The sequence below is a fragment of the Mauremys mutica genome, chromosome 6 (genome assembly GCF_020497125.1).
Source record: "Mauremys mutica isolate MM-2020 ecotype Southern chromosome 6, ASM2049712v1, whole genome shotgun sequence".
NCBI lineage: Eukaryota > Metazoa > Chordata > Testudines > Geoemydidae > Mauremys > Mauremys mutica.
This window is the reverse complement of record NC_059077.1, coordinates 33,669,299-33,687,934: the sequence shown is the minus strand read 5'-3', so window position 1 is coordinate 33,687,934 and position 18,636 is coordinate 33,669,299. Positions and strand designations below refer to the sequence as shown.

Below are 18,636 nucleotides of genomic sequence, written 5' to 3'. Positions count from 1 at the left end.
AGTGAAAGTTATTGTCCTTCTCTGTATAATGCAAATGCCACTGTGATGCTATCCAAGTGCTAATTTCTCCGTGTTTTGTAAATACTTTGAAAATTGATTAAAGGACTAAAAGCATTTTTAGACCCACTTACCACAACCAAGTAAGATTTAGATCATAAAACTAATTATGGCTAGCCTAAAAAATTAAACATTCCTTTCTTATGTGATGATGTGGGAATCCTTCATTGCAAAGCAACTGCATAATCATCAGTAAACATCATGTATGTGCCTAGGCATTTGCCACGTGCAATAAATAACCCTTATTCATTGCGAATCTTTTGTAGGCTTCCTCAATAATGGTTAAAGATTATAAATAAAAACAGCGTTTTAAATGGCCATTTAATTATTTTCTTTGGAAGCTCACAGGGTTTTTTCCTATGTGTGGGAGAGGGAAGGAGAGAAAAACCCAGAAGATGGCATGCAGAAGTAATTCTCGATGATGGGTTAAGTTAATTAGATGTCTGCATTCCATCGGTCTATTCCTAGGATTTATACTGTACCAGCTCATTTCTCCTACTTACAGTTGCTCTAGAATCTAATCAGAAAACAATTTGCCTTTTGTGGCAAGTGTCCAGCAAATTTTAGTGGCACCAGTTGCACCTGTCTAGGTGAATTACATCTATTCTATCACTTGCACACAGACACTCACCGCTCCGTATTTTCAATGAACTTTGAACAACGCCATGCAAATAGACTTGTGTGTAAGTTCTTTGACACAAACAATTTATTTGCCATTTATGCTTAAAATCAGTTCAACCAGTGTTTAGTGCATCAGTTCATTTCTGAAGCCAGAATCTATCATACATTTTTTCCTTTAGTGGGGCCAAATCTTGTATCTACTCATTAGAGCCACAACACTTGTACATGTCCAAGCTATGTCAAAGTACAATGGTGTACAGATCCAGGGTTTGTGTTTGGGGCTCATCCCTAGTTTTATCATTCTGCAACCCTTAAGTGTTTGTTTGCAGAACATTTTTGAAGCATACTGATAGACACAAATTTTCAAGAACCCAGCAATCTTTCACCTGCGTTTAATTGAGTGCTAACTAATGCATGCAATACATTGGAAGGGTTGAAAGCAGCTAAAGGTCAGGAGCCAATATATACTGCTTTGAATATATAGATTCTTCAACTACCAGTGTGTGGGAGTATCTAGCACTCTCTGGGCCACATTGCAGTCTCAGGAATAACTAACTTGGTGGTAGAGAAAGGTGAGAAACCTAGTGAGAGTCGGAAGGAAACCTTTCTTCTCTGCTATCAGCAGTTGGAAAGCCTGATGTTCAGGCTGCAAGGATCACATCATGGACATAATTCTTAGAAATGATGAACCTCTTCAAAATCCTAAGGCGTATGTGAAACTCATTACTTTCAGCACGTTTCATCTGAGTAGCTGGGGGTTATGAAGGGCAGTTGCCAGGTTCCTTGGCCACTGGCCTAGAGGGACAGAAACTAGACAGTTTGAAAGGATAGCTGTATTAGTAGGAGAATAATAAAAATAATGAAAAAGAAAAATGAACTTTGTGTCAGTCACACAACAATGTAATACAAAAAATTCGAGATACAGAAAATAATGATGTGGCAAGTTTATAACCAAACTTCTCTAGCATAGCTGATGCCTGGTACAGCTTTAATATCTAATTGAAATAATCTGAAATCTGGAACTCCCAAGGAAATCTAAATTCAGAAGTGAAGGGGTTAAAACCAAGTCGATATTTTTTTTGAACTTACAGGCCCCACCAAGCAGTGACCAACACTTCATTTTATAGCTTAATGTAGGTCTTTTTCCTTTTGAAAAATGATCTGACAAGAAATATAAATAGTCCTTTGTAGAACCCCTTTATCTTTCTTCATCATCATCATCATCATCATTTCTAGCAGCTATGTTTTATTATAAACAGTATAGGCAGAGTTGGGGAAGCAATATAGAAGGAAGAGCACATACTTTCATGAGAGGTTGAAACAAAGTGCATTTAGAAATTCTTATAGGGGCTTTTGACCATTATTTATCACTGCAGGATTAGATGAAAATACACATATCTGAAAGAAAAAACAAGTGAATATAAAGAAGAAAAATAAAGATCACATTCCACAAAAATTTCTCCATTTGGAAAAACACTTGGCATCCATATTTTCTGTGCAAGTCTATAGTGGTATTTTTACAAGCTAAGAATAATATCTCTCACACAGACAAAGATAACAGGAGTACTTGTGGCACCTTAGAGACTAACAAATTAAGCTTATGCTCAAATAAATTTGTTAGTCTCTAAGGTGCCACGAGTACTCCTGTTCTTTTTGCGGATACAGACTAACACGGCTGCTACTCTGAAACAGACAAAGATGTTAAGAGAACATAATTAAATTGCAAAGTCAAGCACACAAGTTAAGAAATGCCAGAATTAAGGTTGCCTGTGCAACTTTAATTCAACTCCCTTGTGTGTATGGATTATGATAGTCTTTAATTACATGACAACATGCTATTATTTCCACAGGACTCTACCTCATTTCATGCACAGGATGGGGCTCAGTTAAGGAGAAGCTATTCAATATTCTGCTTTCTCCTCATTGTTTAATGTGTGTCCCTATGCCTTAATTACTGCCCGCTATTCAAACCCTGCTTTGAGGATGGAATTATTCATTTCTCCACAGGTTTTTCTATGATGCTCATTATAGTACCTGAGTACTTCACACATATTAATGAATTTATTTTCACAACAGTCCTGTAAGGTGAGGGTTTTCTGTTATTCCCAATTTGCATATGGGGATCTGAGGCACAGAGATTAAGGTCAAATGTATCCACTAATTTTGGATGCTCAATTTGAGACACCTAGGACCTGCTTTTTTTTTCCGAGCACTTAGTATTTTATAACAATTTATGCGTTCAAAGCATATCTCCCATTGACTTCAGTTGCAGCTGTGGGTACCCAGCACTTCTGCAAATCAGATCCCAAGAATGGCACCAAGAAAATGACAGAAACACAGGTTATGTCCACACTATAAGCTAAGGGTGTGATTTTGTATTTTCCCTTGCTTGTGTGCACCTACCCACACTAGTTCTCATCGAGCTAGTGCAAGTTTAAATAGCAGGACAGCATGACCATCGGCAGCAGATAGTCATGCTGATCTGCTATTTATACTTGCACTAGCTCGATATGTGTACTAAGCCATGCTGAGTAGAAACCCACCTACACCAGTGGGTATGTACTCGGCGCAGCTCAACCCCGTGACTGCTACCCATGCTACTGCAACTACACTGCTATTTATACTCCCACTAGCTTGATAAGAGCTAACGCATTTAAGTATGTGTGCATGAGCAGGGAATCACATCTCTAGCTCATAGTGTAGACATAGCCTTAGTGACCAACCCTTGTCACCCAGGCTAGTACCTTGAACTTTTAAAGCTGTGAATTTAACTGCATGTTTACAGTCAACTTTTCTTCATCCAAATGATCTACATTCAGCTGGGAGTGTCCTTCCCATTTTTTTTCATGTCCGCTGCCCTGTAAACTGAAGCTTTCTAAGGTAAATGCATTTTCTTTCACTTATACCAGTGCCCTTCTTGGACTCAGGCCTTGTCTACGCTACCAGGGTAAGTTGACCTAAATTATGCTACTCCAGCTACATGAACACAAACTATTCTCACAGTGTAGCTATTGTGATTCAGTATTATGTGATTCAGCCAGTGAAATGTACAGACACACTGTTGTGTCTGTATTGTGTATGTGTTAAGAAAGAGCAAAAACGCCATGCAGATAGAAAATGAAAGATACAAGGTCTGATCCAAAGTCCACTTAAGCCAATGGATGTAAGGAAAGTGGAGGTGCTCCTAATTTATTTTTTATTTTATACTGCAAAGTTCATATGTATTCCATGCTGTGATCTTAACCACCGCTGAAGCAATTTTTCTGGTAAGGCTTAATCACCAAACCAATGTTGGCACAATCAGAGCAATCTGACATGGAGACAAAAAGGCTTATTCAAGAGCTGGCAACCTCTTTCTGTGGGTGGTTGTAGCAGGGTGGTCCCCTGCTCCTGCCCTTTGGGGCTTAAAACAGCCCAGGAGAGGGCTGTAGCTGGGGCAAGAAGCCTGGGCTGATTGGGGAAAGTAGGCTCAGCTGTGGCCAGGTCCCAATCAGGCCCAGCTGGCCCGTATAAGAGGCAGTGAGCCAGGAACCCACTCAGTCTCTCTCTGGCTGTAGAGGGAGAAGGGCCTGGCTGCAGGGAGCTAGACAAGGTACCTCAAGTGGAGCAGGGCTGTGGAAAGGCAGAAGAGCTGGGGAGCTCCTGCCTGGAAAGCCCCAGGCTGCCGCCTAGCATTAGGCCAAGAGGTACTGGGGATTGCAGGGGGCAACCCAGGGGTAGGCAAAGGCAGCAGGTCCAAACCCCTTTGCCTATGATGAGTGGCTGATACTGCAGTCTGCCCCAGTGAACAGGGGCTAGATGGAGACTGGGAAGTAGCCAATACTGAGGCAAAGTGGGGATAGTGGGGTGGGGGTTCTCCTGGGACGGGGAGACCCAGTTGAAAGAGGCACCGGGGTCCAGGGAGGGACTCAGGGCCAGAGGACAGGTGGATCACTGGCCTGCAGAGGGTGCTCCGAGCTGGAAGTGAGCTAATTCCAAGGATAGCCAGCAGGAGGCGCCACGGGGGTGAGTCCAGCCCATCTACAATGGTCCACGGAGTAAGGATTTCCCAGTACTGCTTTGTTTCAGGTAGATTGGATGTGCTATGAAAGACCAGACCAGAGCTACCCTGTATGGATAGAAACCTCTTTAATATTTTTAATGAAACAAATACTACTGGGAATTGTGTGATTATGGGAGACTTTAATTTCCCAGCTATAGATTGGAGGACAAGTGTTACTAATAATGGTAGGATGCAGACCTTCCTCGATGTGATAGCTGACAGATTTCTTCACCAAATAGTCACCCAACAAGAGGAGATGCTATTTTAGATTTAGTACTGATGTCCTCAGAAGAATTGGTTGTAGTAGTTCAAGTGCTCATGAGCTAATTCAATTTAAACTAAAGGGAAGGATAAACAAAAATAGATCTGCAACTAGGGTCCTTGATTTCAAAAGGCAAACCTTAAAAAATTAAGGGAATTAGTGAGGGAAGTGGACTGGACTGAAGAACTCGAGGATTTGAAGGTGAAGGAGGCTTTAAATTCATTTAAGTCAAAGTGGCAGAAGCTATCTGAAGCTTCCACCCCAAAAGGGGGAGAAAATGTGTAGGGTTGCAGACCAAACTGGATGAGCAAGCATCTCAAACGGCTTATTAAGAGAAAGAAAGCCTACAAGGAATGGAAGATGGGACGGATCAGAAAGGAAAGCTACCTCTTGAAAATCAGAATGGGTGTGTGTGTGTGGGGGGGGGGGGGGGATTAGAAAACCAGTAGTAAAAAGTTCTATAGCCATATAAATAAAAAGAAAACAAGGAAAGAAAAAAATAGGACTGCTAAACACTGAGGATGGAGAGGAGATTCAAGATAATCTAGCCATGGCCCTACACCTACATGAATGTTTTGCCTCAGTTTTTAATAAGAGTAATAAAGAACTTAGGGGTAGTGGCAGAATGGTTATTGGAAATTGGGCTATGAAAATAGAAAGTACCACATCTTAGATGGGAGTCAAACTCAAACAGCTTAATAGGACTAAATCAGGGGCCTACATAATCTCCATCCAAGAATATTAAAGGAACTGGCACATGAAATTGCAAGGCCCAATAGCAAGGATTTTTAATGAATCCATAAACTCTGTGGTCATACCCTATGACTGAGGAATTGCTAATATAGTACCTATTTTTAAGAAGGGGCTGGGGGGGAGGTGATCTGGGAAACTACTGGCCTGTTAGTTTGACCTCAGTTTTATGTAAGGTCTTGGAACAAATTTTGAAAAAGAAAGTAGTTAAGGAAATAGAGGTGAATAGTAATTAGGCTAAAATACAACATGGTTTTACAAAGGGTATCATGCCAGACCAACCTGATCTCCTTCTTTAAGAAGATAACTGATTTTTGTTTATTTATTTTAGGCAAAAGAGATGCAGTAGATCTAATTTACCTGGATTTCAGTAAGGAATTTGATAACTAATAATTTCTCATTTGGAACTATGTTAATCCCCATCTGCTCCAACTTGAGAATTGAAAGGTGGATAAGGAACTGGTTAAAGGGAGACTACAGTGTGTCATACTAAAAGGTGAACTGTCAGGCTGGAGGGAGGTTCTAGTGGAGTTCCTCAGGGAACAGTCTTGGGACCAATCTTCATTAACATTTTTTATGAAGGACCTTGGCTCAAAAAGTGGGAGTGTACTAATAAAATTTGTGGATGATACAAAGTTGGGAGATATTGCCAATATGGAAGAGGACCAGAATATCCTACAAAAAGATATGGATGATTTGAAAACTGGAGTAATAGAAATGGGATGAAATGTAATAGTGCAAAGTCTAAGGTCATGCACGTAGGGACTAACAAAAAGCATTTTTGATACAAGATGGGGACTTATCAGTTGGAAATGACAGAAGAGAAGAAAGACCTGAGTGTGTTGGTTGATCACAGGATGACTGAGCTGCCAGTGTGATGAGGCCATGAAAAAGGCTAATGCAGACCTAGGATGAATCAGGTGAGGTATTTCCAGGAAAGCCAGGCAAGTGTTAGTACCATTATACAAGGCACTGGAGAAACCTCATCTGGAATAGTGTGTGCAATTCTGGTCTCCCATGTTTAAGAAAGATGAATTCAAACTGAAAAAGGTGCAGAAAAGGGCTACTAAGACGATCAGAGGGAAGGAAAACCTACCTTCTGAGAGGAGACTCAAAGAGCTTGCCTTGTTTAGCCTAACCAAAGGAAGGCTGAGGGGAGATGTGATGGCTATAAATACATCAGTGAGATAAATATCAAGGAGGAGAGAGGAGTTATTTAAGTTAAGACCAATGTTGACACAAGAACAAATGGATATAAACTTGCCATCAACAAGTTTAGGCTTGAAATTAGACAAATGTTTCTAACCATTGGAGGAGTGAAGTTCTGGAACAGCCTTCCAAGGGGGAAAGTGAGGCAAAAAACCTAACTGGCTTCAAGACTGAGTTTGGTAAGTTTAAAGAGGGAATGGTATGTTGAAACTGCCTGTAATTCATCTGCAACTACTAGTAGCAAATATCCCCAACAGCTAGAGATGGGACTCTAGATGGGGAGGGCTCTGAGTTACTACAGAGAATTCTTTCCCGGGTGTCTGGCTAGTGGGTCTTGCCAACATGCTTAGGGTCCAACTGATTGCCATATTTGGTGTTAGGAAGGAATTCTCCATCTGGTCAGATTGGCTGAAACAATGAGGGGGTTTCGCCTTCATCTACAGCCTGTGGCACAGGTCACTTGTAGGTTTAAACTAGAGTAAACAGTGGATTCTCTGTAACTTTGAAGACTTTAAATCATGATTTAAGGGCTTCAATAATTCAGCCAGAGGTTTAGGGGCCTATTGCAGGGGTGGGTAGGTGAGGTTCTGTGGCGAGATGCAGGAGATTCAGACTAGGTGATCACGATGGTCCCTTCTGGCCTTGAAGTCTATGAACTAATAACAGTCTGCCTAAGAAAATTATGAACAACACAGTCTTTGATCCATAGCAGAGCTCTTGTCAGTGTCAATAAATTATGTTCAGCCAGACTGAAGGCAGTTGACCTTTTTAAAAAGTAGTATTTAACAGGGACAAACTTGGAAGGAGGTTTCAACCCTGGCCCTAGTTTATTCTAAATAGTCTTAAATTACTGAAATATATTACATAGTTTCAAATGTTTTAAAAATAAGCAAAGCATTTTATGATACCATAAATATATGGAGCACTCATTATTTTGCTACATGGGACAGTTGTGGAAGAGCTACAAAACATCACATGTAAGGAATCTGTCAAAAACCGCCTAAAACAGGCCTGAATCCAAATTGAAGAGATCCAAACAAAAGATAACGCTTAGAGAGCAAAAAGGAGCTGGACAGTAGCAAGTGGAGGAGAATTGGTGAGTCTCTCTGACATCCCTGTTGTGAAGACCTTGAATTGTCTTGCTTGTAGATTAGTCTGTGTGTGTAAATCATCATAGCCCATGAGAGTGTGCCTGCCAGGAAGCCTCATGTCAGGGGTTTATATGTGCCTGACACACTGTGGATGAGGTTGAAAAGAGGGAATCCACAATTAAAATTAACAACTTGTGGCACCAAAACAGTACATTAAAATCAGACATATGGGAATCCCAAGAAAGTGAATTAAGATCAGTATATCTTCTTTACTGTATTTCTTCCAGTTTCCCTGTCCAGATCCAATTTTATTCATTGATACTGCCCTATAAAGGCCAATATCTAACTTTTTAATAGGATCTGTAGGTGGTTGGTCCCCTTCTGGATCATGCCTCTTGCAGAAACAATTTGTTTTCCACCCCATCATACTATTGCAATGTGTTGTTAATGTGTAGAACCTGATGTGTCTGCAATGGAAATCATAAAGGGCAGATTGTGATTCTAGGCAGAGCACTGAGCAAGGAGTAGCACATAAAGTGCATCTCCTCATAAATAGCATTGGGAAGCACTGTGACTGACAAGCACATCCTGAGTTGCATTTCCTCCTTGCTCACAGGAAGTATTCATTTACTGCACCGGGAGTCCAAATTTCTTGGTCAAGATTCAGACTCCAAAGATAACAATGATGATAAATAAGTCAAAAGATTTCAGGGTCTGTTCAAAAGAGTCTGGTGGTCTGGATTTGGCCCACGGTCCACCTATTGACAACCCCAATTACTGCTTACCAATACTAGCAGTAACTTAGCTACTCTGGCAAGTGAATATGAGGGAAGTGGAGCCAGGCTCTACCCATTCCCCATCTACTTGCTCCTGGCAGAGTTATCAAGCAAGTAACCCCACTTACTCCTGTGCACCTGGATGCAAGATCTGGGTAGCTCATAAAATGTACAAGAGGGTGTCTGTGTATGGGGGGGAATTCTTACTCCCACTTGTTCTCTTGCACAGGTATGTAATCCAAGTGTCTGGCTAGCCCATAGTTTGGCTTGGCAGAATTCAATTTTTATTTAATAATTTCAACAGATGAGTTTATTTTTAACTTTTTAAAAACATTTATCTGTTTTTGTTTAACTTTCACAGTTGAGGGAAGTTATGGGGAGGAGGTGTCAGACAATAATTGTTTAATGACAGTAGATGTTGAGGTTCAGAAATTTAAAGGTCTATAACTGTTAAGACCCAAATTTGTCATCATCACCAGACAAAATATGCAAAGTAAATATCCTTAAATCAAAGTTCTCAAGCAGAATGTTTGTACTCTCTCTATCTGGAAATATTTTTTTCATAGGCTTCTGTGTGTGTGCAGTGAAATCACCATATCCACACATTGTTAACTGACATTTGCCAATAAAGATCGAATCTGTTCAAGCCTGCCCATAGTGATGCAGAACAAAAGCTACCTTTCAGCATGGTTTTTACTCCTCACAGCCAGGGCCGGCTCCAGTGCCCAGCACGCCAAGCACGTGCTTGGGGCGGCATGCCGCGGGGGGCGCTCTGCCTGTCGCCAGGAGGGCGGCAGGCGGCTCCGGTGGACCTCCCGCAGGCGTGCCTGCGGAGGGTCTGCTGGTCCCGCGGCTCCGGTGGACCTCCCGCAGGCGTGCCTGCAGATGCTCCACCGGAGCAGCGGGACCAGCGGACCCTCCACAGGCACGTCTGCAGGAGGTCCACCGGAGCCGCGGGACCGGCGACCGCCAGAGCGCCCCCCGCGGCGTGCCACCGTGCTTGGGGCAGCGAAATTGCTAGAGCCGCCCCTGCTCACAGCAGAATGAGTTCTGGCTTCTAGGAGGTACATTATGTACAGTACTACACAAGGGCCTGAACTAATACTCCAGAGTCAAACACTGGTTCTGGATATAGGATGTCTTTTAAGACTAACCGTGTTAAGAGCAGGGGTGTCTGTTTGCCTTATCACAGAGTTCAGAGGCAGCTGCAATATATGGATATAGATGTCAATTCATTCCCTTCCCTCTCCCCTATTAATGCTTGGATCCTCTTTGGGGTCTGTCTTATCTCAAATTAAATGCATATTCTTTCTGAAATGCATATTTAATATATATTTCATATATATGCAGGGTCTCATCTGTTGCATTTTTTTTCAGGCAGGTGGAACAGGATAAAATAACATAACCCCTGTGATGCACAGGGTGTCCACTTGAACACAAACTCAGACTAATATAATATATACCTCAGGGCCTGCAAGTGCTGCCTGTCTGCACTGTTGTCTAAACTCTACCCTTGACCTTTGCGTAAGGTCAAAGGGAGTTAAACATAGATAGGGCAATGTATGACCCACAGGCATATGAAGAACATTCAAAAAGTTAATCTTTAGGTTTCCTTCCTACCCCTGTAGTTTAGGCATGCCAAAAGCAGATTCAATATTGTGTGTGTGTGTATATATATCTATACACAAAGTCAGATGAACTAAGAAATGTGGATAGTAGACATGCTGGTAAACTGGTTTCTTTGAATTTTTAAAAGCATGAGTGTTGATGAAAAGGGCTGGAGGGACAGCCTGAAGCCTTTGTTTATCCATGGAGTGGGTACATTCATCAAACAGAGATGCAAGCTTCCTCACACAGCCCAACTAACCAGCCTCAATCCCGTCCTGTAAGCCCCTGTTTCTCTAGAGGTCGTGACCCAAAAGGGAGTCACAAGACTATTGTGTGTGTATTGGGTTGGGGGGGGAGGGGGTTTGCAGTATTTTTACCCTTCTGCACTGCTGTCAGAGCAGGGTGGCTGGAGAGCAGTGGCTGCTGGCCAGGCACCCAGCTCTGAAGGCTGCACTGCTGTCAGCAGAAGTAAGGGTGGCGTAATATGAGAGGGTCGTCACTTTTTAGGGGCATGGGGTCATCACAGCCTGAAATATTTTCAAGGGGAGGGGAGCCAAAAAAGTTTGAGAGCCCCTGCCCCAGGCCGTCTCACTCCCTCATGCACACCCACTGTGAAGGGGCAGCTTTAGCCCTACATGCACACACCACTCTAGCACTTTCTCTTTACTACCAGATAGTGCAAAGCAGACAAATGGCCACTGAAATGAGCCCATGGTTGGGCTTCCTGAATGAAATGTGTTTTTAAGTGGGTATTTGAAGGGGAGGGGAAGGAGAATATTTGGTGTACGGAGGTGGGAGGCTGTCTCAATGTGTAGTGGTGGCAGAAAAGAAGTTACAAACCGCTGTCTTAAGGGACATGCTTATATTTAATCCACTGTAATTGATAGAAGATGAAAAGCAGTCCAATAGCCAGCTGGGAACCACAGTGTTTCTTCCTGTGTCTCTATGGCTGTTTTCTTGTTGTAACAAACCAGAGCAGAGTACTGCTTGAACAAAAACCACAGCCTTTTGATTTTTCTCTTATCTACAGCATTCTGTATTTTTATCAGTATAGCTATGTAGATGGGAAAAAAAACTATATCAAATGGACCTTTTGGCTAAAATGTGGCAGCTGGTTTATGTCAAACGTGAATAATTTTACATCTTTGATCTTGCAGCTAGGGCAAGTAGGCCAGCACTTTTAATGACTCACACTAGACAGAATGAAGTCTGTCGCTGAGAAAACAGGAGGGGGACCATTAATCTATTTTTTTTAAATAAACAGAGTTGTAATAGCTCTTTAAGATGAAGAGGATAGATCCTGAGCTGGAATGAAGCACCTAAGTATCAGCCAAGTTCTGTGAATAGTGTGTATATAATAACTTATTGTGGTTGTGCTTTTTTGTGATCTACAAGAACACGTTCATGATGTTACCAATTTAGCAACTGCATGAGAGAGAGAGAGAGAGATTTGTAATCACTAGGTGCATTGGCTACACATTTTCCTCCCTCCACCCCAAAAAAAACATTTTAGTGGCTTTTTTCTTTATCTGTTCAGTTTTCAGACTATGTATGTTGTATTGTCCTTTCACCTAAAGGACCTCAACTTAAACCTAATTAAAATCAGACATTTCTGATGCATGTTGGTACTATAGTGACTAGAACACATTAGGCTACATCAAGAATCGCTGTTAACTAAATCTGCCAGTTCCACTAAGCAGAAGCCCAATATAATGACTATAGCAAACAGTTTCTTTCTCTCTTTCTAATCTAATCTGCCTATCCCAGTGGCAGCTAAATGTCATTTTCTTCTGAACCTTAAGAAACAGGTGACTTTCAGGGTGGGTCAGGCACAAGTCAGGCTACAGGGACTGTTCAGATTGTGGTCTTTTTACAATGTAATCACCTTATGACAAAGGGCATGTCTACACTTTAAATGGAAAGTTCAAAAAGTCCCTTTTTTGTGCAAAAACTGTGGGAGTGTCTACACTCAGAAGTTTCACCGCAAACAGAAAACCACCTCCACGAGAGGCGTACAGCTCTTACCAGTGATACTTTTGCGGCGATGTGCAAGTGAAGACACTTTCTTCCTGTTTACACAGCTTTTAGCCTCCAGAGGATATCCCACAGTGCCTAGGTGACCACTCTGGCCAGCAGCTCTGCTGCTCTGATGCCAGGTAAACAGACATCCGCCCCCCTCCCTGTAAAGCCCTGGGAACTTTGAAACTCCCCTTCCTGTTTTCTTGGCAAGTGCTCACTCATCTGGCCAGGTGACAATGCCTGCTCCACATGATCCCCTGCTTGGAGCAATGCTGAGCTACTGGAGCTGATCTGTGTTTGGGGAGAAGAGGCTGTGTAGGGACCCAGGATGCCCCATGATCATCCCCCCTACACAAGACCTGTCCTCAAAATGGAGAGAGCTGCCCTGTGAATGGCTGCCCTCAGTGGCGATGGAAATGCTGCAAATGACGCCTGTGGAAGTAAGTGAACAAAAACCAGCTCTTTTCTTTTTACCGGTTCCCTATCACTGGGGAAACTGCCAATGCAAAAACTCTGCAAGTGTAGACACAGCCAAAGAAAAGGTAAGCCTGTGTGTTGGTGGTTAGAAAAAACAATCCTCCATATGGTCTGGGCTGGCTTAGTTTTAACCATGTGCTCAGGACCTTGCTAAATGCAAAGTAACTCATTACAAGCTGTTCTGGAAAGTCACCAGTACCTTGCCAATGGACTGTCTTAATATGGTTCACTAACAAGCTTCAAACCTGTCAGCCTGTAACAGTTCACTGGGTTTTCAATTAAGCCACTAATCCATTCAGCTAACACGATTTAGGCTCCATGAAGACTTGTCTTGATGGGCTTGCATCAGACTGAAAAAATAGCACCAATAGATTAAAATATGTGTAAGCAAAAGTGCCTGTAAATGGCAACAGGTCACGAGAGGAAAGTCACTAGCATGATGCAATGTGGAGAAAATTCCCTAGTGTCACTAGAGCATTTAACAATCACTAGAATGACCTCAGGGTTCAGTTCCAAGGTTATTGCTTTTTCAATTTTTTTATTGATGACTTTGACTTAATGAGTTGGATCTGTGTATGGGGGTCTTTCCATTGACTGGAGTTGGATTATGCCTTTAGAGCTGGACTGCACCTTTAGAGTGGTAAAAATTTAATATCCACAGTGAGTATGTATTCAGTCTTTACTCAGTCCTGACTCAAGCAAACTCCCATTGAAGTCCACAGTAACTTTGGCTCACTCCCACAGTAAATAAGTATTCTCCGACGGCATAACTGGCATTGGTAATCAATGGACCCTTTCTGTAATCCTTGTAATGAGGCGGAGTGGCCTCCTTGCAGATCTGAGAGGGAGGGACCATTACACTCTCCCAGGTGGACAGAGCCAAACATGCCCTTCCCCACTCACCAGAAGTACCAAGGTGGGACAGCATGTAAAGGGAGGACTCTGTAACTCAGTTGGGGCTGGACCAGGGAAGTAGGTGGTCATTTCCTTTAGGGAGCCAACCCCTCTGGCGGATCCCAGACCAGCAACCAAGCAGACCAGCGCCCTACTTACAGGGAAGCTGGAAGGTTCCAAGGAATTGCTAGAGAGGATGCTGCCCCCACACCGAAGCTCGGCCCCGTCACTCACTCCTCTTCCCCCCTCACCTGTTGCTTGCTGGATTGTCTCAAGAAGCCTGCCTGCAGGTAGGAGGTGGCCCTGGTAAGCAGGGGTTGGCGCGGATCAGTGACCCGGTGCCTCACCCACCCTGCAGTAACTGGACTTTTGGTATGGGTACCATTTAATGCTGCCAGGTCCCCAAAAATCAGGCACCCCTGGAAACCCTAAATGGCACCTGGACACAGAAGCCAAAAAGCAAACTGCCTAGGTAAAAGGCGGACAGGTGGCAATCCTACTCCCTCCGGACCCGAGAGTGAGGGACCATTACAGTCCTGTATGTATTTTAATGGTGACATTTCAGTAGGATCTGGTTTGATTTCACATAGTAAAAAATATGTCCTGTTTGTCACACTATATTTCTCTCTAAAGTATTGCTCCAGCACCCTTAACTAAACTAACTTAAAATATAGCAAACTGTATCACATTAAAATATCAGCAAAATGGGCAGCGTTGTAGCATGGTTCCCCTCTTGCTTACACCAGTGTCACTCATCTAACAAGCAGTAGCAGCTGTTTGAGGCTTTGCTGGTTGGCTTCCGAATGGAGGAGAAATCAGTGATATGAAGTCTGGGTACAGTCTGAGTGTAACATGTTTTATTTACACATATCCATCCATTCTGGAGCAGAGAGCACGCAGGGCAGTTGGGAATTTCAGCCTAACTGGTGTCCTGTTCCCAGAAAGCAGAACTGCCTTAAGAATGTTTTCCAGTCAGAGACCACCACAGGCAGCGCATACTCCTGCTGCTCCCACAGCTCCCTCTTCAGGGACAACACCACCATCTCAACGCAGACCCTTCCACATCCAAAACGAACACCACAGCATGTCTGAACATTTGCTTGCACACTGAGAACTAGGAAGACTATATGTAACAGCGCCACCTACATGGCACCTGCGATAGCACTGCACTATTTATAAATATACACTTAGCATCTATTACATTTAACAGAATATTAAAAGTACAATAGAGAGAATATATATTCCCCAGAAAATATTTAAAACTTATCAAAGATTATAAATTCATGGTCAATAATTTACCTCCAGCTTATTTTAGTGTTTCTTAGTCAATGGATTATCATCACTCCAAATGTACAAGGTTTTCCACTATTTCACACAGTATTTTATGTGGTGGGAAGCAAAATCCAGACAATAACTATCTTCTGATGGAATTGGAGTTCTGTTTGTGCCAAAGGTCCTGTTAATGCTTTTCTATATTTATTGATTAAAACTTGTTTGTGCTGTCTCCATCAATTAGACGTTTGGATCAGCTAGCCAGGGATCAGACAGTGTGTACTGAAAATGTAACAGATGCCCTGAAAGCATGTCCTGCTCTCCTAATCTTGTGCCCCTTTCTTTTACTAGTTAGTAATGTGAATTTGTTTCTAAATTACCAAAAAGCCAGTAATCAGCAAATGTATACAGAATGAAGTTGAAATGGATGGGAGACAGCCTGTTCCTTTTGGACTAGCTATTCAGTCCAGATGTGTCTTGCATAATTATTTTGCATAAAACCTTAGCTGTCTCGACATGCTGGGCCAGATTTTTGTTTGCTGTAAATTGTCACTGCACAATTGACTTCAATGGAGCTATGCTGATTTACACCAGCTGAGGATCTGACCTGCTCAATATATATTTTTGGAAAGAAGGAATTTTATCTATGTCCTTGAAATAGAATAACTCCAGGTGCCACCAAACCTGCTGTGTCTCAAGACCTGGGGCAAAGCAGACATTTTGAGTTCTATTTGTTTTGACTATAAGTCTGTATCAGCCCTAGAGGAGCTGGCATAATGGGGAGTTTGAAATAGGGGATTTCCTTTGCCTCAGAGCACAAGCCTCTGCTACTTAGCTGATCTGGGTCTGACATACCAGCATGGCCGCCTGGCAGACATTTCAATTCACCTCTGCCTGAGACATAGCAGCATCCATTGTGTTCATGGCAGCTAGTAGAAAAGAAAAGTTCAGGCCAAACTGAGCCCAAAGAACCAAAAATTGTTCTAGGAAGGGTGTAAGGGAAGTATTTTTTATTATTTAAGCTAATTTACATGGGGAGGGGTATTTTATTTTCGAGAACTTTTGTCTGAGGGATAGCTACTCACATGAGCTCCACTAGTCTTAGCAATGGAGGAAGAAAGGAAAAATAACCAATCTAAATACATTTTAGACTTTGGAAGATAAGGAGCTGAGTGGAATATTTCTGATGGGACCAGGGTCATGACTTTGATCTTGCTAACACTAAGGTATAAAAGAAGTAACTCAGTGGAAGTCAATGGAGTTACAAGAGGCCTATGGTTTCCAATCATGGCTGATTTACTGAGCTGAATATAGTATGTCTGTGAAGCACAGGAAAAATAGCCCAACCTTGTATTCACTTGGAGCTGGGCAGGGAATCTTCCTCTACTCCACTGAACAAACTGCTAAAAGACGTACATAAAGCTGTTGCAGAGATAATAACTAAAGGATTTGCAGCAGGTGGTGAGCATTATAGTACCATCTGGGCCTGTCTAATTCCAGCCAAAACAATCTCCTCTGCAATTGCACAGAAGGGTAGAGATCTGATAGTAACTAGTAGTAAATCAAAGTCAGGACGGGGGGAAGGAGAGCAGAAGCCCTGGCTCAAGCATGGAGACTGTTACGGAGGCTAGTAAGGTGGTGGTGGTTCCATTAATCATAAGGAAATGTTAATGCTAGTGGCCAGCTTGCATTCTTTGTGCAATAACTTTTTTATTTCTGTATCATGAAATTTTAAATTTGCCCTGGCTCAGAACTGTTAGGGCATGTGCCAGGTTTCAAAATCAATGCAAAACACACCAACAAATAAATGAACAAAGGGTCCCCTGCCTGAGTTCAGTTAAAATATTTTCCCTTCACTTAACTCAGACATAAGGCTGAGAAAATAGATGGTCCATACACCATGCCCTGAAACACAACCATCACTTAAAATTCACTGTCACCGTGTCCTGAATTGCAGCCAGAAAATGACTGGAAATCAGTAGACTTCAGATCTAAAAACGTCGGCAATAGGGAACTCATGACAACTGGTCCAGGACTGATGGGGTGGGGACAGCTGGGGAGGAGAGACAATTGTAATGAGACCCTGAGCTCAGGGGGCTCCCAAAAACATACCATCTATGTAAATAAAGAAATGGGAGAGCTACTGTCCCAACAAACATGATGTACCAGGGCCCCATACTTCTCTTGACAAGCCTGTGGGAGTGTGGCATCACTAAATAACCTGCATTCTGCACCAGCTGCAGCTTTTGAGTGAACTTAAGGACTCTCCCTCTCACTCTAAAATGTGGCAGCTGTGGGTTGTCTGTGCAGCAACTATACAAGGATAGACACACACAGACACACACCTCAACCCTGAGCCCCTCCTGTACCCAAAACCCTTCATCCCCAGCCTAGAGCCCCCTCCCACACCCTGAACCCCTCATTCCTGGCCCTACCCTGCAGCCAAACCCTGAGCCCCTCCCAAACCCCTCATGCCCAGCTCCGTTGGGTCATGGGCATCAACAATTTTCTTCAACCGGGTCCCCAGGAAAAAAGCTTGAAAACCACTGCTGTAGGCTACATCACAATAGCAAAGTTGGGGAAAATACTCATAAATCTCATTACTACAGGAATGTAATTGATTCTGCAACTGTTCTTACTCAAAAAATAAGAACTAGACAATGGATAGTCATTAAGAAACCAAAAATTCACTGTTATTGAAATATAAATGTAGAGGTAGGATCATACTTCAAACACTTATCAGAAGCCAGGGACCTCTGTATTCCTCCATGAATTATTTGTAGTAATGTATGTTAGATAAATAGACATGAGCAGGAAGTGAAATACTCTTGTAGCTCACAAGGTTTGAAATAGGGCACTATGACCCAAACTAAATACCCAGAAATGGTTAAGAACTGAGTGCCTGTTTCAATAACTAACTTGTGGCTCCTGATGCTGAATCTTGAAGCAGACGATCTAACAAGGAGACAGGTATCAGGACATCCAATGAATGTCATGCCAGTTGAGACTTTTAGTCCTTAATGCTGCTTCCTGCAATGGCCAAAATTTGATGTTTCAGAGAAAGGTTGGGAAACCCATTACATTACCTTACTGCCATAGACTATGGGTGGGATAGTCAAAAGTCCTCCGTATTGGCCTAACTGTGCTCTCTCTGATGTCAATGGGAGCAGAGTTAGGCTGCTTTTAAAAATCTTGCCCTATAAATGCAGAATCTCCTTCCAATGTAAATATATAGTCTGGAAGCCTGTATTAATTTAGTTACTATGCTGTGGCTAATCACCGATTCATCAATATTTCTTGATAGCTTTCATAGAGGTGACTGAATTGAAATATTTTCTCCTTGATTTTGTTTTTCTCTTATGTATGTTAACATTTTTATAGAGGAAAAGAATTAATAAAAAGATCTTACAAAAAATTTAGGGTACAGAATGTTGCAATACAAATTAGCCTGGATACTCGTAATTGCAGCATTCATATTGCCTAGGAGAAAATACTGTGCCAGTGGGGCTTGAGCTAGCATGCTAACAATAGCAGTGTGGACATTGTGGCTCGGGCTCT

At 42.5% G+C, this 18,636-nt stretch overlaps 1 protein-coding gene across 6 annotated transcripts in view; it reads left to right on the top strand.

Moving 5' to 3' along the window:
- ANKRD55 (ankyrin repeat domain 55) overlaps positions 1-18,636 on the top strand; it is a 204,277-nt gene that overhangs the window by 88,257 nt on the left and 97,384 nt on the right. The window lies entirely within an intron of this gene.